Source organism: Tiliqua scincoides, chromosome 1 (genome assembly GCF_035046505.1).
Source record: "Tiliqua scincoides isolate rTilSci1 chromosome 1, rTilSci1.hap2, whole genome shotgun sequence".
Taxonomy (NCBI): domain Eukaryota; kingdom Metazoa; phylum Chordata; class Lepidosauria; order Squamata; family Scincidae; genus Tiliqua; species Tiliqua scincoides.
In genome coordinates, this window is record NC_089821.1 from 199,513,672 (window position 1) to 199,537,476 (window position 23,805).

Sequence of the window (23,805 nt, forward strand, 5' to 3'; positions counted from 1 at the left end):
CCACGCTTTTGAGAAGTAGTGCAGAATTGTGGTTAGGAGTAAGAGCTCTGAACATACAGATCCCCTGTCCAGATTTCAAGTCAGCATCAATTTGTTCAGTGGCATGAAACAATATATTCTCTTGCATCCTTCATTTCCTACCTCAACTGTATTGCTTTGCCTTACAGTATGGTATAATGGGGGGAATGAATGAAGTACTTCTAATCACTTTGGGGAAACATGGTTTAAATACTAAGAATTATCATTGTTGCTTTTCTGCAGGAGTTCTGCAAGACTCATGGTAGTAATAAAGATGGATTAGAATGTCTAGTGAAAATATTAAAATTACTGTTAAATGTGCTAAGTACCACCAACAGAAAATTGCCTATGTGTATATAACCATTCATTTGTTTTTATTTATTTATATGTCTCACTGCAGGAAGGCCTGACAATTTACTTAAATGTTTTACAACCCAGTATTTTGATTTTGCCAAATTGCATCTATCTAACAGACCTCAACATGTATTAGTTTTGTTCATGCATGTAAATGTTTGTGTTTTTGGAAGTACGCCATTATCTTGGGGAGAGAAATTTTAAAAGTTTTTGGTTATGAACCATTCATTCATTCATGCCATCTTTCCTCCAAGGAGCTCAGGGTGGTGTTGTACATATTTCCTTACCTCTTTTTGTCCTACAACAACCCTGTGAGGTAGGTGAGGCTGAGAGATAGCGATTGGCCCAAGATCACCCAGGAAGCTTCATGGCTGAGTGAACCAAGGTTATTTAATGTGAATGGTTGCCATCATCCCATCTCCCTTTCACTTTCACTCCGCTTTCACTTACAGCCCAATCCTATCCAAATCCTTCACGGCTGATGCAGTCATGCCAATGGAACACATGCTGTATCCATTGGGGGGGGGTGTAATTGAAAAGGTCTTCTTGGGGTAAGTGAACACCACCATGTGTTTATGCCTGTTTAGCTTAATGTAATGGCAGCAGTTGGGGAGACAGTGTCAGGATCCCAGTGCACACAAGTGCTGCCAATGCCTCCTTCAATCTGCTCCTTCCCCGCCTCCCGTTCCACCCCCTTCACTCACTCATTCCACTCCTCCCCTCCTCAATTCATCCCCACCACTGTTTCACCTACCTTTTTAGGTCCGGCGGGGGGCCTCCACACTGCCAGTGGGTGTGCCAGTGCACCTAAAATGTGGCAGTGCACCTAAAATGGCCACGGCCAGAAGTCTTTCTGAAAGCAGAATTGTGCTCCGCTGTTGTAAAGCTCTAAACATGCCAGCCCGATCATGATAGGATTGGGCTGTGAATTTTCATACTCTGTCTACATTAAATCAGTGCAAGTGATTCAGAATGCAAAAGATCAAAAAATACAAGAAATTGGCTCGTAGCTAGCAGGTACAATCGGAGTCCTTTCTTGTATTTTGTACAATTATATAGTTGTAACGGCTTTCTTTGTTCTTAACTGAGCTATTATCATCTGTACCAATCTTGATGGGGAATGAAAAACAGCCTGTTCTCATGTTTGATGAGTTGACTAAAATTGTGCTTTTCAAAGACAGTGGAAAATTGAGCATTATGTGGTTTCTTAGGGAAGAGGAAAGAGGATATTTGGACCCATCAGGAAACAAACCTGAATGTTCTGTCTTCTGAATAATTATGCAGCTGTGAACTCCTGTACAATGAACATAATATCTGTGGTTTTTCAGAAAGTTTGCTTTTCTGGTAGTATAGTGTTGTAAGCCACAGTTAGAGTGCTGAGACCAAGAAGGCCCTGTTGCTGGCAGCAAAATTCCAGTTAGAGGACTTTTGGAGTGTGGGGCTTCTGAAACCGGTTCAAGGGCAGGCAGTCCAATCCTGAGCTGCCCGGCATGTGGGGCTGTAGCAGCGCTGAAAATGGCTGCCGCTGCATCCATCATGGCCCAGGCAGCTGTCGCTGCCTCCTCAGGAGAAGGGGGCTTTTGTCCCCTTCTCCCAGGTAAAGTGAGTAGCCCTGCAATGGGTAAAGAGAGTAGGCCGGACACAGAGGCTCAGGATCCCGTCCCATCTCCTTCCTGTCCCACTCCCTCCCGCTGGCACACTTCCTCCCTGCAATCCCTCTGCCTCCCCTTGCCCCGTAACACCTCCTCCCCACCTCCCCCCACACCCCCAACTATTTGTGTTCCCAGGCGGTCCACACAACCGCCGAGTGGTGGTGCTCTGGTGCTCCAACAGCCCTAGGGCCTGCAAACATGCATGTTTGCAACAGTGCGCACCAGTGGTAAGCCGACACACACTCTTTAGGATTGGGCCCTTAGCCAGGTGCAAACAAGAGCAGGTAGTTCTTAAGGTAACTGGCCTCCAGACTATTTGCAGTTTTAAAGGTCATCTGTCCAAATTGATAAGTGCTTGAGGGCCCAGTCCTGTCCAACTTGCCAGCACTGGTGCAGCTGCAATGCAGCCCTGAGGTAAGTGAACAAATGTTCCCATACCTTGGGGGGTCCTCTGTGACAGCCTCCCCACCACTGCATACAGTGCATGCCCCATTGGCATGGCTGCATCAGTGCTAGAAAGTTGGATAGGGTTGTTCCTAAAACATTTGCTGCTTGCTATTCTATAATAAGTTATAACTTGTCTGCTACGCGCTGGAAGCAGACAGCAGGAACATTAAACCAATGACAGCCATGCTTAGGGCCTATCTTCCTGTGTACTTTCTAATTCTGCACTGCTTAACCTTCTCCCCACCACACTTTGGATAAAGGGGTGAGTCTCACTTGCCAGAAGAATTCCATCTGGGCTGTCCTAGAGAACCAGGAACTGCAAGGTACTTGCATTTCTTGTCTCCTTTTATATCACTATACTTCAAAGCTGTACTTTCACAAGACTCTGTGGTGCCTTGTTTGCTGCCTTTTATGATGCTGGCAGGTGCATGGAACTAGAAAGAATCATACTTGCATGATGAGGAGACTCATTTGTTCACTCTGAATTCATGTCACATGTTAGCTTCCAGGTAAATACCAGCCATTACACAGAGCTGTCAAGATGTGCGGCTTCTCTGCTGCCTCACTTGCAGCCCCATCTGTTCTCTGGTTTTCTTTGTCTCTGGAGGCTTCCTTTAAAACAGAGACAAACCTTTCTTCAGCTTGTCACTTTGTTTTGGGAGAGCTTGAGATCTCATGAACACAAATAGTGTTACCTAGTCCAGTAATATGAGCAATCAGCAGACGTGAATGTTCATAATTTTGTTTAACTGAATCCTCTAGAATTACCCCAGAGTTTTGTTATATGCCACCAGAATGACTGAGACCAAAGAACAGACATCAGAACATTTCTCTTTCCTAAATCCAACAAGACTGAATGATGATCATAGTATTGGTCATAATACTGGGAATTCCATGGTGGGCATTTAAAACAAGCATGGTTTACATTTTAAACAACATGGCATTTTAAACAACATGGTGATTTTTAAAACAAGCCATTGTTATAGTGCTTGTTGTTACCTATGATGAATATGTCATGGGCTCTTTTAAAACAAATCAAAATTTCAAGGACAAGAAAATGCAACATTAGTCTCTAGTTTGGCATGTCTCCCTAAATACAGGTCGTCCCTTGTTATCCACTGGAGTTCCTTCCTTTCCAGAACCCGTAGTGGATAAAAAAATACCTGTGGATAAAAAACTGTGGAGAAATAGATTTAAAGACTCACTTTCAGTTTTCTTGCCCCTCTGTGGCTCCTAATGGTATACGGTCGTGCCTTGTCATCCACAGGGGTTTGATTCTGGGACTCCCTGAGGATACCATAAAATGTGTTAAATAAAAGCAGCTTAAAAAAATTAAAAGTGTGTTCCTTTACAGTTGTGGTTTAAAAACAGCTTTTCTTACTATTGTAGTGAAGCATTCAGCAATTAGAAATGCAAAGGATCTCCAGCCTTTGTCTGGCTCAGCTGAAGAATGAAATGATCGCTTATGTGACTGTCTCTCTACAGCAGAGGTGTCCAGACTTTCTGGCAGGAGGGCCACATCATCTCTCTGACACTGTGTTGGGGGCCATGAAAAAAAGAATTAATTTACATTTCAAATTTGAATAAACTTACATAAATGAATATATTAGAAATGGAACTTACATAAATGAATGAATGAAGGTCTTGCAATAGCTCAAGGCCTATAAAAGACTTTGCACAAAGCAAGGCCAGCCTTTTCTTTGGTGCCGCTGCTGCATCACAGATGTGAAACAGCAAGCAGCTGAGGGAGCCCTCATCCCACAGCTCACGCAAGAGGTCGAATAGTTGGCCATCATGCTGAGAGCAGTTGCATCAGGCCAGCACAGGCTCCAGCAAGTGTCTGGAGGGCCATATCTCTTTGGAAAGTGGGGGCTCCCTGAGGGCCAGATTTGGAATCTGCAAGGGCTGCAAGTGGCCCCAGGGCCAGAGTTTGGGCACCCCTGCTCTACAGGATTAAGAAAAGCAGTTATTTAAACTGATTTTAAAGAGATGCATTTTTCCCCTTCTCCAGGGATCAGCACATTCCTCATTTGCAGTGGCAATTCGTGTTGAGTCAAATCTGTGAATCAAAAATATGTGTATAACAAGGTTGAGCCTGTAATTGTTGCTGTATTAGTATTGCATGTCTATCAGCAGTATACATGGGGCTTTTACAGAATAGCATAACAGTTAAATATCTTCCCCCAAAAGGTTGTACTTTTAAATTTTTGGCTGTTTGTGAAATGTACTTTCTGGTACATCTAAGATTGAATATTGGTGATGAACAGTTTAAAATGAACTGCTGTTTGACTGTATTAACAGAGGGAAATCTACAACTGGCATGTTTTCAGAGTGGTGGCAGCCCTAAGGGGTAACCTAGGACCTGAAAATTACTCTTTTTACCTGTGTAGTCTCACTCATATTCTTCCCTATATTTTGTTGTGATGTGCAAAGCTACTCTTAAGTAATGACAATCAAATCAATTGATTTAGCCTGCAAAGAAGGCCAAATTCTGAAGACAGAATCTGTTCAGAGCTATAATTCTGCCCTTTTAGCATTTTTCCTTCTGAGGGTCCATAAAATCTGCTGAAGTGACAGAAAATTAGCTTGCTTAGCAGAGAAAACTCAATATCTTTGGGATGAAACATAACATGATGTGATAAATTGATTCAACCATCACTGATTTAAAATATGTGCCTTAGAGCGCAATCCTACTTGTGATGGAAACAGGCAGGCCAGCAGGTCTGTGCTATATCCAGCGCAAGTTTGGGGCTGACTACAGGCCAACCCGGGACAAGGGGAAACGTTTCCCCTTACCCCATGTCACATTACAACAGCCCCAATCTGTCTACTCAGATCTGTGCCACCTTGTGAGGTGGCGCAAATCTGAGCAGCCTGGGACTGTCCTGGGCTGCCTGGGGATTGGGTCAGGATCCAGATCCGGCATAAATGCAGCCTTGCATCTTGCTCCCCCCTCCCAAAACTCCTTCCTCCCGCCTGTTCCCTGCCCTCCCCATGCTCCCCAGACCCGTGCGTTGGCTGATCTCAGCCAACACAACTCGCCTTCTCCCTGGGGCTTGCAGCAGTGTGGGGAGGCTGGGGCACATGCATGCACCAGCCTATCTCCCCAATGAATGGTGCAAAAGTGCTTTACAGCACTTTTGTGACAATCCCGGGCTGGCGCAAGGGACTTGCATTGGCCCAAGTCCAGCGCCCTCAATTGGATTTAGTATCTACTTTGTGAACTAAAGGCAGTGTTTATCAATATATACCAGGGGTCTCCAAACCCCGGCCCGGGGGCCAGATGCGGCCCGCAGCAAGCCTCTATCTGGCCCGCAGCCAACCTCTTGTCCCCTGAAAGCCTCTGGCCCACTCAAATGAACATGACCAGAATTGTGTTCTGATTGTGTCTGGAGGGTGTCCTAAGAGCCAGAGAGGTTGAATGAATGAGCCCATTCACTCATCTAAGTTCCATCTCTAATTTATTTATTTAAATTTTATATTTAAATTTTTTTCCCAGCCCTCAAAACCATGCCGGATATCTGATGCAGCCCTCTGGCCAAAAAGTTTGGAGACCCCTGATATATACTAAGGGCATATTTTACTTCAGATTTCTAGCTATTTGGGTAATTTGTTTTAGTTTTTGATTTAAGAGACTTTCCAAATAAAGGAATTTCATATTATTTACTTTAGATTTCTAGCTATTTGTGTAATTTGTTTTTAGTTTTTGATTTAAGAGACTTTCCAAATAAAGGAATCTCATATTACCCCAATATAACACATTGCCTCAGTATAAGTTATCAGGTGACTGACTGATCTGTTAAACTTACAGTTCATCAAAAAGATATAACAGTGGATCCCAAACTTTTTAGGGACCTAGAGGCTGCAGCCTGATTCATAACTCCCAAGAGCTGTGGCTATAATGATGATTGGGCAACAGTGCTCCCCGCCCCAAGTAGCAACTTCTTTCACCCTTGATGCACACAGTCTAATTTGCTTTGTCGGCTTCATGACTCACCAAAAATTAGGTCACAGCCCACTAGTGAATCCCAGACCCATGGTTTCAGAATCGCTGAGATACAACATTAGTTGTCTCTAATACTACCTGAATGTTTCTGTAGCACAGAATTGCAACTTTTTGTGCATTGTGCCACAGATCACCAAAGAACCTGTTTCACAGACACTGCATATAGCAGTTCTTAGACTGAATGCTAGCTTTGTGTGAACAAAAGAAACTGCTAAGACTATGAAAAAAGGGTTTCTTGTGGCTCCTATCATGAAAGCAACTGTAGATCACCAGGCTTTCAGAACCAGTGATCTGTCAATTGATAGATCTCAGTAGGTAGATCTTTTTTCTCATTTTGTGGTCATCCTAAAGCAGTCAAACAAATGCCTGGGCAGTTTCCTGGGAATATCCTTAGTGAAAGTTAACAATTCCTAGAGGGGAAGCCATGTTAGTCTGTTGAAAAACAACAAAAAGTCATGTGGCTCCTCAACAATGATTAATTTTATTGTAGGGTAAACTTTCATGGACTAGAGCTTCATCAGATGCTTCATCAGATGCATTACATGTTATCCTTGATTGAAATTTGTGAACATGGGGGGGGGGGGAGAGAGAGAGAGGGAGAAGAAAAAATCTGAACAGTGGGCTGAGTGGTGATAAAATGCAAAAGATGCAACATGTGACAATTCTAATGTAAAACTTAAAGGTATAAGATAAGTGACAGTTCAAAGCAGCAGTATTTGGTGACTGTGAAGTCTCCCTAGTCTTGGTAACTTAATTAATGCCTGTGGTGGGACAGGAAACCATTATCTCAATTCATGCCTAAACCGATACAATTCATTGCAGATTCTCACTGAAGACTGCCTTTGGAGTTCTTCTGCAGAAGAATGATGGCAGATATAAATATACTTTTATGTACGGACAACATGTCTCATAATGTATTTGCTTTCTGTATCCAGTTTGACTCTTAATGTATTTGAATTCCCATATGGTGAATAGTCTTAGGTTAGTACCGTATTTTTCACTCCATAAGACGCACCTGACCATAAGACGCACCTATTTTTTTAGAGGAGGAAAACAGGAAAAAAATATTCTGAACCAAATAGTGTAATAAAATATTTAATAAAACTATAACAGAACAACATTTGAACCATGTAAAGTGAACAGCAGTCAACAGTGGCATTAAGAACCATTATCGCTGTCATTAACAAATGGAGAGACTTAAAGGTTTGAGTACTCCAGTTTTCTGGAAACCCCAAGAACTCATAATCGCTAGAGTCAGAATTTATGAAGCTCATTTGCTCACAATCACTGACATCACTTTCTTCGCTGTCTTCATATAAGATACCGTCTTCACTTCCATCTAAGGCATTGCTAATGCCACATTTTTTGAATGACTGTACAAGGATCTCCTCCTTTAATGAGTCCCATGATGTTTTCACCCATTTTTTCAGAAGTCCTCCAGGACGTTTGGACCACACCTTTTCAACCCATATTCTCATTCCATTTTCATCCATCCATCCTGGCATGAAGATCCCCCCTTCTTAGGGTGAATGTGATCATAAACTGGCATGAAGATCCTCCCCCTTCTTAGGGTGAATGTGAGCATAAACTGGCATGAAGATCCTCCCCCTTCTTAGGGTGAATGTGAGCATAAACTGGCATGAAGCATAACATAACGTGCACTCTTTTTTGCAGTATTCATAAGAGGCACACACTCCCCCCCACTTTTTGGGGGGGAAAAAGTGCGTCTTATGGAGTGAAAAATACGGTAATCCATATGCTATTCTTTTCAGAGACTTGTGCAGCGATGTAATACTGGGGGCGTGCTATCGTCCTCCAGACCAGAAATCGGAAGGGGACCTTGAAATGAGGAAACAGATCAGGGAGGTGACAAGGAGGGACAGGGTTGTAATCATGGGGGACTTTAATTATCCTCATATAGACTGGGTCAATTTGTGTTCTGGTCATGATAAGGAGACCGGATTTCTTGACGTGCTAAATGACTGTGGCTTAGAGCAGCTAGTCACGAAACCCACCAGAGGGCAGGTGACTCTGGATTTAATATTGTGCGATACACAGGACTTGGTTAGAGATGTAAATGTTACTGAGCCATTGGGGAACAGTGATCATGCTGCGATCCGTTTTGACATGCACGTTGGGGGAAGAATACCAGGCATATCTCTAACAAAAACCCTTGACTTCCAACGGGTGGACGTCCCTCAAATGAGGAGGCTGGTTAGAAGGAGGTTGAAAGGGAGGGTAAAAAGAGTCCAATCTCTCCAAAGTGCATGGAGGCTGCTTAAAACAACAGTAATACGCATGGCCAGCAACATTAAGGGGAATAATAAAAGCTTCTTCAAATATGTTAGAAGCAGGAAACCTGCCAGAGAAGCGGTTGGCCCTCTGGATGATGAGGGAGGGAAAGGGGAGATAAAAGGAGACTTAGAGATGGCAGAGAAATTAAATGAGTTCTTTGCATCTGTCTTCACGGCAGAAGACCTCGTGCAGATACCGCTGCCCGAACGGCCCCTCCTGACTGAGGAGTTAAGTCAGATAGAGGTTAAAAGAGAAGATGTTTCAGACCTCATTGATAAATTAAAGATCAATAAGGTTAAAAGAGAAGATGTTTCAGACCTCATTGATAAATTAAAGATCAATAAGTCACCAGGCCCTGATTGCATCCACCCAAGAGTTATTAAGGAATTGAAGAGTGAAGTTGCTGATCTCTTGACTAAGATATGCAACTTGTCCCTCAAAACAGCCACAGTGCCAGAAGATTGGAGGATAGCAAATGTCATGCCTATCTTTAAAAAGGGAAAGTGGAGGGGCCGGGGAAACTATAGGCCGGTCAGCCTAACAAATATACGTGGTAAGATGGTGGAATGCCTCATCAAAGATAGGATCTCAAAACACATAGACGAACAGGCCTTGCTGAGGGAGAATCAGCATGGCTTCTGTAAGGATAAGTCTTGCCTCACGAACCTTATAGAATTCTTTGAAAAGGTCAACAGGCATGTGGATGCGGGAGAACCCGTGGACATTATATATCTGGACTTTCAGAAGGCGTTCGACACGGCCCCTCACCAAAAGCTACTGAAAAAATTCCACAGTCAGGGAATTAGAGGACAGGTCCTCTCGTGGATTGAGAACTGTTTGAAGGCCAGGAAACAGAGAGTGGGTGTCAATGGGCAATTTTCACAATTGAGAGAAGTGAAAAGTGGTGTGCCCCATGGATCTGTCCTGGGACCGGTGCTTTTCAACGGCTTATCTTCTAATTATCTTCTATTATCTTCTAATATGGGGTATAATTGTTTAAGGTAGGCTAAAATGGAGAAGCTGAGACACACACTGAAGTTAGGTTCTACATCGCTATGCTATGAATAGGAGGCAAAGCTGACATGATAAAGTAATCTTGGGTGATATCCTGGTGTGTTTACCCATGTAGGGAGCTCACATATTTAATTTTAATAGGAACACTGCTGAGCAAATATGTGGGGTATGTGTCACTATTTGCACATTATGTTAAGAGCATGTCGTATCATATTATTATCTAATGCTGTGTGTTCCTGGGTTTTTTTCAAATATTAACATATTTACTCAGCATGCCAGATATGAGTGGATGTAAAAACTGTGGAAATGAAACTTATTTGAATCCACAGTGTGCTTGATACATTCTCTGACTGAAGCCAGTAGAAGTTCAACTGTGGATTTATATGGGAACAGGACTATGTTATGTTCCAGTCTTGAGCCAAATGCAGGTGCTTGAATAAGGCTGCAATCCTATACACACTTTCCTAGGAGTAAGCCCCACTATGCACAGTAGGACTTACTTTTGAGTAGACATAGTTAGGATTGTTCTGTAAGAGGCTCAAGAGATTTCAGCCCATAAGAGTTAACTGTGCTGTGCTTAATATGCCACACTTGCATGGTTTTCTTTTTTTCACCTTCCAGGTATTCAAGCACCAAATCAAAAGAAAAGCAGTTTACCCAGGAAAGAAAATGGGGGTTGGAACATAAGCTAACCATAAAGGTCATTCAGAATTTTAATGATTTGTAAATGTTAACTGAAATCCTAAACGGTCAGGTAGGTGAGCAGAAAGTGGTAAACAGAAGGCCAGATGCGGCAGGGACAGGCAATAGCTATATTGAAGAAGAGAAGGTCAAATAGTCATCAGGACATGACCGCGTATGGCCACCAGGTTTTCCCAAACATTCTGTGGCTGGCTGTGATCAACCTTATCCTCTGCAGTGGGTCACGACCCTATTGTGCAGCAAAACTTACTGGGAGCCTGCAACCCACTCCATTGGACTCTGCAGGCCCCTTCCAGTCACTTTCTTCAGGCATTTTGAGGCCCATGGAGGCCAAAAGAGTGGGTTGTGAGCTGGTGTGCCCCAGAAGATGCCTCTGGAGGCTCTGAGGAGGATGCTGACAGCAACTGTGACCCTGCACATGCCTGATCATGTCTGATCTTGGAAGCTAAGCAGGGTCAGGCCTGGTTAGTACTTGGATGGGAGACCGCCTGGGAATACCGGGTGCTGTAGGCTTATTCCATAGTCTTTCGAGACTGAAGGTTGCCAGCCACCAGGAGGATGCTAGCTCAACGTTTCTTAACATTTGTCCCCTATTGTACCACTTTGCATGGTCTATCTATTGGAAATGCCACTGGAAGTAACTGGTGATGTTGTCACCAGTTTCGTTCCCTTCTCCCAGGTAAGGGAAGTAGCCCTGCAATGGGGCTACTCAACTCACCGCCGACCAAAAAGTTGGCAGTGAGGTAAAGACATTCATGTAGGGCTGTGATTTTCAACCTTTTTCATCTCAGGGCACACTGACAGGGCACTAAAATGCTCAAGGCACACCATCAGGTTTTTGACAATTGATAAGGCACACCATGCTGCCAGTGGGGGCCTACAATCTCCATTGGTCCCCACTAATAAATGACCTTTCCCCATATTCCTGTGGTACACCTGTGGACTCAGCCACTCAGTGGTGCACAACAGCTCTGAGTGTCCCTAGTTTGAACCCCCTCAAGGCATGGTACCCAGGGCTGTGTAACCCCTTGGCCCTATCTTAGCTATGCCACTGTTGGCAACTCTGCCATTTCTGGAACTCTCTGGTGACTGGGTTCTGTGACCTTGACATTACCGCAGGCAAGATAAGAGGGTCTGTAGTTCAGTGGTAGAGCAATTGCTTTGCATATAAAACATTGCAGGTTTAACCCATGGTAGCTTCAGGTAGAGCAGAGCTGTAGGGGCCAATGGTTTGTTTTGATATACAGCACCTTCCTGTGCTTGCTATTCTTCAAGCTGTGGTCTTAACACACCTGCATTTTGAGAGAGAAGCTGTGTTTGAACTCTCTTCCATCTGTTTGGAGCTGTGCCTCTTTTCATAAGCTCTCTCTCCCCCCCTTGAATGTGAGTGTGAGTAATCTGCAGGTCCATTTCCTCTGAAATTCAATTTTGCTGAAGAGCAAAGCTCTTATATTCTAACTGCTTAACAAACTTGCTCTGGATACTATTTTGGCATATCCATTACATGTATTCTGTGAAGGACATTGCATTCCAAAATCTGTTTTGATGTTTGAAACACTAGTTTTTGAAACAGGAAAATATGGAGAGAAAAAAGAAGACTTTTCTAAAATTGGATTAAATAAGATTATTCTGTCTGTGCTTTCTCTTCATTAGACTCTTCTCCCGGTTTGATGTTTTTTGTGCTGTGAAGAATCTCTGGTTTGTGTTAGATTATAAACTACAAACATAAATTAAGTGTAGGATGAAATAGCAGACACAGAATGACACGGGTTTTGTTGCAAGTGCAACATTTTTATTTTTGTCTCCTCGTTCAAGGTATTTCCCCCCCCCCCCTCGAAATACATGTCTTTTGGACTTCAGGGAAAAGAGTAAGCAGCAGGAGCAACAGCATCCAGTTCAATTTAAGACCTCTTGATAGGAAAGTGAATTGTACGCTTTCTAGCAAGAGATTTGTGGGAAATGCAGATAAGCAGGATCTGTGACCATCCTGGCTACTTGGAAGTCAGCCTTTGGAAACATTCTAGCACAACTTAGGTACATGGATTTGATATGGTTGCACTGGATTTGATATGCACTGGTTTTGATATGAGTGCACTGATAGTTGTTGCAAATAAAGTGGGAAGCACTCTTTATCCAAATTAAGCAAGTATATTTATTTTATCTGGTAAATGTATAAGGGTATTTATTGGGAGTAAGGTACACAAGAATGTCACATGTTGTTCTGTGAGGTCATCTCCCTCACCTTTCTCTTCCTTCCTCCTTTTGCACAGCTAAGCCAGACTTGCAGCTTTGACTGGCAGCTCCTTTAACCTCCTGGGCCATTGGCTGTGGCTTCTCATTAGGGCTACAATTCTATACATTGTATAGGGCGGTGGGTTTTTCTCGAGGATTCTGTGGCTCCCGTGGCTGGTTTCCGCAGCTCCCCAGGGAGCCACAGCTCACAGTATGGGAACCACTGCTATGTACATGCCTCAGATTGCACTACAAGACCACCAACACCATACAGGAGAAAATTAAGTAATTGAAAAGGTTAATAAATATACGAATATTTATATTCCTGTAGTATTCAGTATAATCTTGACAAACGTCTACCAAGTTTGGATGCTAAATCTTGGAAAAATGATTCTGCTACTATATATTTTGCTAGAATCTTGACACCTTTTTCATATATGTAAAAATTAACTGTTTCATAAATGCATTATTTAATTTTTTGATAATCATGTTCATTGCGCCTTGATATTTTAGGTTTCTTGCATATTATCTGACCATAGCTGGATGCAGTCCAGCTAAACCTCCATTTAAAATTTCAGAATACCTACTGACTGCTTGATTTTGCCAAGAATGTCTAATAATCCGTTGTCTGACACAAATATACTGTTACCCTGGAATATTCTAAAAATGCATGTAAAAGATTTAAATTTAGATATCATCTCCTTTGACAATTCAACACAGGGTAGAGGTTTAAAAATGGGTTTCCCTTATTCCTGCTTAATTTTTTTGTTCTTTAAAATTACTAGTTTGGTTCAAGTGAAGTGGAAGCTGAGCACCCTGCATTGATTTTCTTTCTAAGACTGTGCTGATCTATGCCCAGCCTTTAATTTTGCTTCCATTGTGCCAAGTGTACCAGTGATGTGCTATAATTAAAGAATAAGACATGTCAAACATTGTAGTGCTGTATACTGCAGTGCACCCTGTGTGGTGGAAAGATTTAGATTTTAGCATCCCCAAGATATTAATAACTATTATGATGTACACTTAAATGTCTTTTACTGTTAAGGAATTTAAAATGATGTTGGGAAAGTAAACGAGAACGCCAATTGCAGGCCCACATCTTGGGGTTGGGGGAGAAATGCTAAATGATTTTGAGTTCCTGGTTTGAGAACTTTTTGAATGCATATTGATTGTCAAGCACTGAAAACATTAGGACTGAAAAATGATTTGCTCACTGCTGATGCTGAAAGCAATTCTGAATGCTAAGAATGCACAGACCAGCTCAGAGGTAGATGCTTGTAAACCCATTTGAAATCCAGAGATGAATCACACAATCCTATGCATATTTTCTCAGAAGTTACTACATTACATTCAGTAGAATTTACTCCCATGTAATTTACTCCATGTTCCTAGGATAGCAGCTCAAGTATTCCTGTATTGGTTAGATTATGCCAAATTATACAATGGTATACTAGGCAGTAATGGAATATTCTATTCTACACTGTAAATGCGAAGCTTTCAGAACTCTAGTTTGCCAGATCAAGCCTTTAATGGTGAGAACCCGGAACTGGGATCTGGGGGGAAAAAGTAAACAACTTGCAAATGTTGACTCTGGACTAGGACATAAAAATTATACTGATTCTAGGGCTATGTTATTCACACTTCCCTGAGAGAAAGTCCCATGGAACACAATGGGACTCACTTCTGAGTAGTTTCTCATAGGATTGGGCTGTAAGTTTATGTTCCCATATAGCTATCAGGTTCACTAGGCAAGTCATGGAGTCTCTGCCTAACCTGTTCCAAAGGCTTGCTGTAAGGCTAAATGCAAAACTGTGTAGTCTGATAGATACTATATAGAAACCATTAGTAATAATTGGGTTTTAATTTGTATTTGCTTATCATGCACACATTTTGGGGAGGATATTGGAATTTTTTCCTTATTTTCTTATACATGAAAATGATATATGATAGAAATCTACTCCATATGTGCAGATTTCTATACAGTGTTTCTGAAACTGTGGGTTGGGACTAACTAGGTGGGTTGTGAGCCAATTTCAGGTGGGTCCCCATTCATTTCAGTGTGTGTTTTATTTTTAATATACAGGTGGACCCTTGTTATCTAAAAGGGTTCTGTCCTGGACCCCTTGTGGATACTGAATTTTGTGTGACATCAAATTACATGGATTTTGCGGTCCACTGAGCTCCAAATGTGACCAGAACCTTGCTCAGGTCACGTCTGGAGCTGCTCTGAGCCCATGGAGGCTGCGTGCAGAATGGCCCTTCTAGGTTGGGCCAAATCTGGCTCAACAGGGCTCCGGAGGCCCTGGGCTCCCGTTCTGACTACCCTCCAGAGCCACCCAGGTAGGTAGACCAGGGCTTCCATTCTGACTACCCTCTGAAGCCACTTCTTCCAGATAGTTAGACCTGGGCTCCTGTCCAGACTTGGAGCCCAGATCTACCTGCCAGGTACACCTGAACTCCCATTCTACCTCATCTGGAGCCATTTATTCTAGGCAAGTAGACCTGGACTCTTGTCTAGACTTGAAACCCAAATCTACCTGCCAGGTAGATGCGGGCTCCCATTCTGACTGATGTCCAATTTTGCTCCCCCATCCTGGTGGGCACTTTACCCGCTGAGAAATTAATTTTGTTATATGGGGGTGACAGAAATTTATGGGCCCTGAGTGTCAAATAACCTAGCTATGCCACTGATCTCACATAAAGGTTACATTCCAAAGTCAGTGTGTAAAGCTAAAATTGCATGTACTCAGAATTGCCAAGAAAATCCCTGACATCCAGAAAAGACGTACAGTACAGTCTCTTTAGAAAAGATGAGACATGGGCTAGAACTGAGATAGAAAGCAGCTTCTTTCTCCGATCTCAGGCTCTCTGCAAGGCATATATTTAGTAAGTGGAATGGCAGGCAGAATTACCTGCACGAGTTAAACTGCTGGGGTTTTGTTTACAGATTGCATTAAATTGAAATTGCACAAGCCTGTCGTGGGAAAGATGTGGGCCCCCTGGAGTTTGATTTGTTGGATATCTAGGACACAACCTGGGATGAGTCAAAATATGCATTCAGTTCAACATATGCTGCTACTTTGTGTGCATTTCACATGTGTGTGTATTTGCATATACAAAGTGAACTCCAAATATGCCACTTATCTTTTCTCAACTCTCAGAACAAGTGAGATATCTCAGGACCAATTTCTGTGTCAATGGAAGTGGGATAGTGTGATTTTCAAGTTGGTTGAAGCTGAGATAGTGCAGTTAATTGAGTGCATCACTTATAAACATGGAGCAATTGGGTCTAACAACCTGACCGGTAGTGTTAGAGCTTATGAACTGTGAAAGAGTATACTGCTCTCTAGGAAGCTTGCAAGCTGCTGGTACAAATGCACCTGCATTGCCTGAATCCAACACCTCTGGAGCTTATGCTGAAAAGTGATATGCTTTGTTAATGAATGCAGGATACTTGAGAAACTATTACCTATTCAAACCATTAAAGGCAGAGGTGCATGACTAGGTCAGTCTAGTAAATGAAACGTAGGTAATGACCTAGTATCCTCTCTTACCAAAAAGATTCCTGTATGGATGGGAGTATAAGCTGCTCCCATTTTGACTGCATTGTGCTAAGGTTGGGGATATCACATTTTGTACCGATAGGTTAGTAGATAGTGTGGAGGATGGATCGGTAGCTATAATACATGTTGGTACCAATGACTTTGAGAAACATAATTGTGTAGTCTTGGAAGACATATTTAAATTGGTAGAGTTAGATTTTATTGTTTTATTTATTGGATCGTTGATTGTTACTTACCTAGGAGTGAGTCCCAGTGAATTCAGTGGGGTATATTCTTGAATAGATGTGTATAGGATTGTACTTTTAAATATTATACTACACAATAGAAACAACAAACACACAAACTTATGTTGCAATTAAAATGGTCTGGGTTTAAAGGCTATGGTCTAGTAAAAACATCAACACCTATTGTTTTGCCCACATCTTTGGTGGGCATTGTTAAAAGTTTGAAAGCACAACAACGTACTCAAATTGTCCTTTTCTGTCTAGAGAAAACCAGGCTATAGTTTCTGGTAGTGAACTGATTGCTGATCACATACCTTTAGGGCACAATCCTAACCAGGTCTACTCAGAAGTAAGTCATATTTTGTTCAATGGGGCTTACTCTCAGGAAAGTGTGGTTAGGATTGCAACCTTAATCACCACCTAAGTACTTCCATTTACACCTGTCAACTCACTAATCCCTTCTGTGTTCACTGGAGATTTAAGGTACTTAGTATTTAGGTGGTGTACTTAGTACTTAGGAAGTACTTAGGTGGTGATTGAAGGCACAAAACTTTGGAAATGCTCACCAAAAATGTGAGTGAAACAGTGGTTCCCACACAGTGAGCCATGGCTCCTCAGTAGCCATGGAAACAAGTCAGGAGAGCCATGAATTCCTTTCAAAAAACCACCGCCATATACAATGCATAGGATTGTAGCCCTTGTGGGGAGCTGTGGCCAATGGTCCAGTAAGTCAAGGAAGCTGCCAGTTGAAAATGTTTGGGAACCACTGTGTTAGGTGTTGAAGTTTCTACTAGACTGCGGCCTTTAATCCCGGAAAATTTTAATTGCAACAAAAACGATACCGGCCACAAAACCCTTAGATTGTAGATCAAGCTACTGACTGTCAGTAAACTCCAGAACCAGCTTGTGTGTCCATCATGCAAACCATCACAAGCAAGAGTTACAGTAATAAATTTTGAATTCCTTGAGGAAGTTCGTTATTGAGCTAGAATGTGCAAACTTAAGTAAGTTTTTTTAGTTTTTTTACTTGCTAAAAATATATTGACAGTAGCACTTGATTATTCTATATTACTCAAAGCATAGTATGTTACTCAAAGCATAGTATTAGCTAGACCTTTTTTTACCAAATCAAAGTAACAAAGTAGTTTTTAGCACATCTGTGCATGTCCACTCAGAAGTATCATTGTGTGCATAGAATTGTAGCCTTTGCTTGTTTTTTGTACAGTAATCACAGAATGTGATCAGGTATTGTTCATTATTTGTTCCACTGTGTCATTCTATCAGGTGGAGATGTAAAGGGCAAGATGTTATAATAAAGTACTGTAAAAGATTTGTGCTCTCAGGGACAGTTTACATATGATCTTCCTATTTGAAAACATTTGCCAAGCAGGAATAAATATATATTCCTATTGCTTGTAAAGCACAGTATGAGTGTTGGACACCCAACCATGGCCAGCGCTCCAGATATATATTATAAAAAATATTCCTATTTTACCCTCTAGTTATATTCCGAACTGGCTGTGAGACCTTTGGGAATTCAGCTTATGCTTCTGTGAAACTGATTTACTGTTCCCATCAGAGGCTGTGAAGAAGAGAAACATTCTATTTTAAAGTAGGTTTTTCATGTAACAGATAATACCCTGAGGAAATAGAAAAAGCTGATAAACGAGTCCCTTTAAAATGCTGAAGGATGACATTTTGTGTTGGTTTTCCAGTTAAAGGAAAGCTATGCTGCTGCAATCCTCCAATATAAAAAGAGAAAAATAATAATATGACAAATTTACCTCTTTTACATTCCATGTTTGAAATACAGCACCACTATTATTATTATTATTATTATTATTATTATTATTATTATTATTATTATTATTATTATTAAATATTTATATACTGCTTTTTAACAAAAAAGTTCATAAAGTGATTTACAGACAAAATCCAATAATTAAATGGCTCCCTGTCCTAAAAGGGCTCACTGTCGGGGGAGGGGGGGAACAACCCTAGACCAGAGGTTCTCAGACTCCTCAGGAGTTTGGAATCCAGGCTAAGTCTTTGCAGGGGAGGGACAAAGGCAGCGACCCAATCCTCAGAACTGTGCCATTGCTGAGGGCCAAGGGGGATTTTCTACTCACAGATTGACACAGCAGTCTCCAGGAAGTCAACATGTCTTAGGGCACAATCCTAACCAGGTCTACTCAGACGTAAGTCCTATTTTGTTCAATGGGGCTTACTCTCAGGAAAGTGTGGTTAGGATTGCAGCCTTAGAATACTAAAAATAAGCAATCGGAAACCACTTCTGGTTTGCAATTGCGAAACCGGAAGTGGTTTCTGATCGCTTATTTTTACTATTCAAATTGTTGGGGAGCCCTACAGAGGGCTCCGTGGGCTCCTTGCACCCCCTGGAGAATGCTGCATTGTTCTGTGAGTAGGAAACACCCCCTTGGCCCTCCACACATTCCTGGGAATTGCATCACGGCCTTCCCCCGCCCCTTAAGGGGGCAGAGGCTGAGGCTCTCAGGTTGGGGCATTGCGATGTCCTGGTTTGAGATCCTCAGCTCTAAACTAAACGGTTTTTGTTAGGCGCTGCTGCTATTGATCTTGTGTTCTATTTTTGAAATCAACACAATTGATTTTTTTCTACAAAATGTTATGAAAAAGGTCATTTTTGGGAGGAACATTGATCAGTAAAGGAAATGTACAACTCTCAGGTTGCAATGCTCTGCAGACTTGCTTGGGAGTAGGTCAGTGTAATGGGATGGATTCTGTGTAAACATGTTGAGGTGTGCTTTGCAGGACCTAAGCCATGCATGACTTACAGGTGTAAACTCCTGGTGCCTTTGTAGATTAATAGCCCAATCCTGAGCTGCCCAGGGTGCGCAGCTGTGGCGCTGCCGAAAACGGCTGCCACTGTATCCTGTGTACTTCAGGCAGCTGCTGCCGCCAGCTCCTCAGGAGAAGGGGACTTTCAACCAAAAGGTCAGCGGTGAATCAAAAGTCTCCGTGTTGGGCAGTGAGCCCAGCACAGAGGCTTTGGATCTGGTGGAGTGTTGCTCCACCGGTCCCACCTCTCTCTCCCCCGCACTCCCTCCCTTGGCACACCTCCCCCTGCCCTCTCCCTGCCTCGCACCTCCCCGTATTGCCTCCTCCCTGCCCTCTACCCACCTCCCCCTCCCAAAAACACCTCCTTCCCACTTCCCCCCACATCCCCAGTTACCTCTCCACTGCTTGGCGGTCCGTATGACCACTGAGTGGCAGAGGTTGGGTGTCCACCCAGCGGTTGGGTGCCCACCCACCCCACCAGCACTTGTCCATCGGTAGGCCCACAAATATGCCTTGTGGCACATTTGCAACAATATGTGTCAGAAGTGAGCTGGCGTGCCTCTTAGTGATACAAAATAATGCTTTTACTGCTGCCATTTTATTGGTGTTTCATTTTGTTTTCCTTTTTGCAACACTTCTTATGTTACCTTTTCCATTTGAGAAAAGATGTGAATCTTTTCTCAACCTGTTTGATTGCCTATGAGCTCTGCACATTTTGAGGGTGTGGGAAAGATATTGAACAGCCATAACTGAAAACATGTAAGACACAGTAGCAGGGTGGTAGGTAGTAGTAAAGTGGAAGTAGTAGACCCAGTAGGTATTTAACAAAGCAAGGGATCTGTGACCCTGGGCAGTGAAGGTGGACTATGGTGAGCAAGTGTCTTTTTGATCTCAAAGTTGAAAAACACAGGAATGAAAGGGCATCTTCTTGATTCAATAAGAGAATAAAAGATTTCTAATCACTTCTTAGTGGTAAACACTACAGGATGTACATATGATTCAATAACTAATTCTTTTTTTCTGTCTTCTGACTGCCATGGTCTTACAGACATTGCAGATTTCATGTGTGAGATATACAATGAAAACTGAAGATTATGTTCATCTAAGGTTTTTTTTTTTCTTGTGATGAGATGACTCCCATGGAATTTTTGAGGCTTTGGGATCACAGCATTTGTCCTATATAACCTTCCTACTTGTAGGGGCACTAAAGGAGCTAGTCCCATGAAGAAAAGTGTATTGGAAGCCTTGGTAGATAGAGGAAGAAAAAAGACAAGGGGTTGGTGTGAGAGAACAGCATCATGTGGGTGCCAGCTGTCAGAAGAATAAGTGCAAGGAGTGACAACTGTGTGAAAAGGAAGTTCTTGCCCACTGGCTGTCATCACCTAGTAGCATGTGAAGTGCAGACAGCACCCATGACTGCTAATAAGGTAGTGCTTTGAAGAAGGCTGAATGGGTGGGGATTAGTCAAATGCACACTTGAAGGTTAGGCAGGGAATTGGAAAAGAGCTTGTGTACTCTAGCCTAGAATGGCCCAGCATTGGACTTGGTGTTGGAAATCTGGGATTACATCTACTTAGACCATCTTGCCAGGCAACCTTGGAAAGTGCCTGTGAGCCTCAGCCCCTAGTCCATAAACTTGGAATGATACCACCTTAGGCCTGGTGAGAATAAATTCTAGAATAGTTCTAAACACTTAAAATGCTATTAAGACTGATATACAGGTGATTATTATGACTTGTGCAACCTCTGGCTGTTTACAACCTGATAAGGTAGCTTCAAGTATTTGGGTGTTCACCTGTCGGCCTAAATCAGTGTTGACAGCCTGTAGCTTGGATTGTTTATGGGAGGGGCAGGCTTCTGATGCTTTTGTGCCAACACAACATCGTTGCCATACATATTACTCAGAGTATTACGAGTACTGGTCAAACCAATGTCACTGCCTGATGCTGTCCTCTACTGGGGGGGGGGGATTACCTCAGTGCCTTTCAGCTTAATCCTCTTGATAATACAAGAAGTGCAGGTCACTTCTGCTTCACTTAAAGAGACAGCAAAAAAGGAGCTGGGTAAGTGGCTGCTTCTCCTCACATCTTCCTTGTGCAGTCCCTTCAAATTTAAATGGTCAGTGCCAAGAAGAAACATGAGGAAGGGTGTAGCAAAACAGGTGATGTGATGTCTGGGACCGGGGTTAGGATCCGACACAAGTGCTGGATCCTGGCCCCACCCCACCCACTCGCCCATGGCCTGCCCATTGGCATGCTCACCCCACCCTCCCCTGCCCCATAATGCCTCCTTCCCACCCGCCCCCCCATACCCTCATGCCAGCCTAACTCAGCTGGCGCAGCCTTGCAGGTCCGCTGGCACTTTGGCCCTTATGTTGGCCTCCCTCCTTGAGCGGTGGCGCGAAAGTGCTTTATGGCACATGATGTTGGAATTGCGCCCTTAATTTTATATGTAAACAAGATTGTTACTCAGATTCTGGACATATGAGTTGCAAAAATGCAGTTATTAAAGGCAAATTTTTGTAACCACATTAGTAAGGCTTTCCATTTAAAGCTGTGTAGCACAAACAGCCTATGCTGATGCCATTTTATTAGCTTGCTTTTTAAAAAAATGGATGAAATATTTAGTTGTGACTTAATGATCATTTTGCTTTGGCAGAGGCCTCATCCATCAGTAGTGGGCATGTGGAGCTGCTGGCCATTTCTGCCAGTGGCTCTTGCGCACTTGGCAGCCCTGCACCATTTATGACAGCAGAACCACTATCATAAAGAGCCCATAAAATTGGGATGTCAAAGCCATATATAGAATACAGACCTGCCCCATATCCTGAATGAATCCTACTCTCTACAATAATGCATTACCATGTGGAAGAAGGCATATAGAATAAAATAATCCTAAGCTTTTGTTCCGATGCAGTTTTTACAGAGTTAAAAAATAACCCCAAAACAAAAAACATGCACACACATGCAAAATCAGCAACTGAAGAACATAAATTGAAATCCATCTGAAAGCTTGGCAAGTTAAAAATGTTCTAAAAGGCCACTAGAAGATTGTTTGAGGATGAAGGAGGTGGGGGGTGGGCTTCCCACCAAGGGAAGTTTTGGAATGGGGGCACTGCAACTTAGAAAGCCTACTCCCATATCTCAGCCAACTGGACCTCCAAAATCAGGATGTGAGGCAGGGGTGGCATCACACTTCAGTTGGCCTTGAGTCTTTGAGAGTGAACATCACTCTTCAAGTGACCACTGAAGCAATCTTGGAGATTTTAACAGTAACTCCTGGAGGTTTAATGTGAGTATGGCATATTGGTCACTCAACAGTTAAACTTTAAAACTTATGTTATGGGATGTAGCAAGAATCCAGCCTCACACATTTCTTTCTTCTTTGTTTCTTTTAACTCACCGCAGACTCTCGCCTACAAGTCGATCCCACAGATACGTCAAGGGCGGGTTTTGAGCCAAAAATCATAGAATTTTCTATGACCCTTGGATAAGTTCTTCTGCGTCTTTTAAGATTGTGAGCCCTTTTGGGACAGGGAGCCATTTAGTTATTTGATTTTTCTCTGTAAACCGCTTTGTGAACTTTTAGTTGAAAAGCGGTATATAAATACCGTTAATAATAATAATAATAATAATAATAATAATAATAATAATAATAATAATAATGATGATGATGATGATGATGATGATGATGATAAAGTTGGGGGTTAAACTTAGGGGGGTGTCTGACTATAGTTCTGTCTAGATCCTGAAAAATAACCTACCACTAATTGTTACCTAAGAACTGTAGTCTCTAATTTATTAAAAACATAGTAAAAGATCATAAGATACATTTTTATTCTTTTTAAATTCTGGTCTTCACCACCTTTTTGTAAACACTATCAGAGTAAGTGCACTGTAAACTACATACCAGTAAAACAGTGGTTCCCAACCTGGTATTCATGTACTCCCAGGGACACTCAACAGGACCTTTAGGGGTACTTGAAAAAGAATGGAATGATGGCAGAAAAAGGCAGGTCCTGCTCCAGAATGCCTTGCAAGGCAGGAAGGGAGGTAGCTAGTTGGCTTTGAAAGCCCCACCAATAGCTAGTTTTTGGTCATCAATTCATGTATGCACTAGTGATTGAAAACCAGGACAGTAAAAAAGCTGAAACATAATATGGAAAGTGATCCATCATCCAGAATTTCTCAGGACACTTCTTGTGCAAAACAATGCAAAGGCAGAGTCTTCTGTTCTTCAAACAGATGAAAAGAGAGAAAATGTGATGAATACATGAAGTCTGGGTTTTCACAGAGAGGAGATGAGGGCTTGTATTATTAATTACAAACATTTTGCTAATATGAAGGGTACAATTTATGGAAATGGGCTGCCAAGGGATATGCAAGTGAAAAAGGTTGGGAACCACTGCAGGAGAACCATGAATCAAATCCACCTTTAAGGTGTCTGGTGTGTTAAGCCAGAAGCTCTATGTACAACATACA

General features: G+C 42.4%; 1 protein-coding gene and 1 pseudogene across 1 annotated transcript in view; both read left to right on the plus strand.

Moving 5' to 3' along the window:
• Positions 1-23,805, plus strand: part of SLC35F1 (solute carrier family 35 member F1) — a 257,867-nt gene that overhangs the window by 97,112 nt on the left and 136,950 nt on the right. The gene's annotated exons all lie outside the window — the stretch shown is intronic.
• Positions 10,882-11,001, plus strand: LOC136637282 (5S ribosomal RNA; annotated as a pseudogene).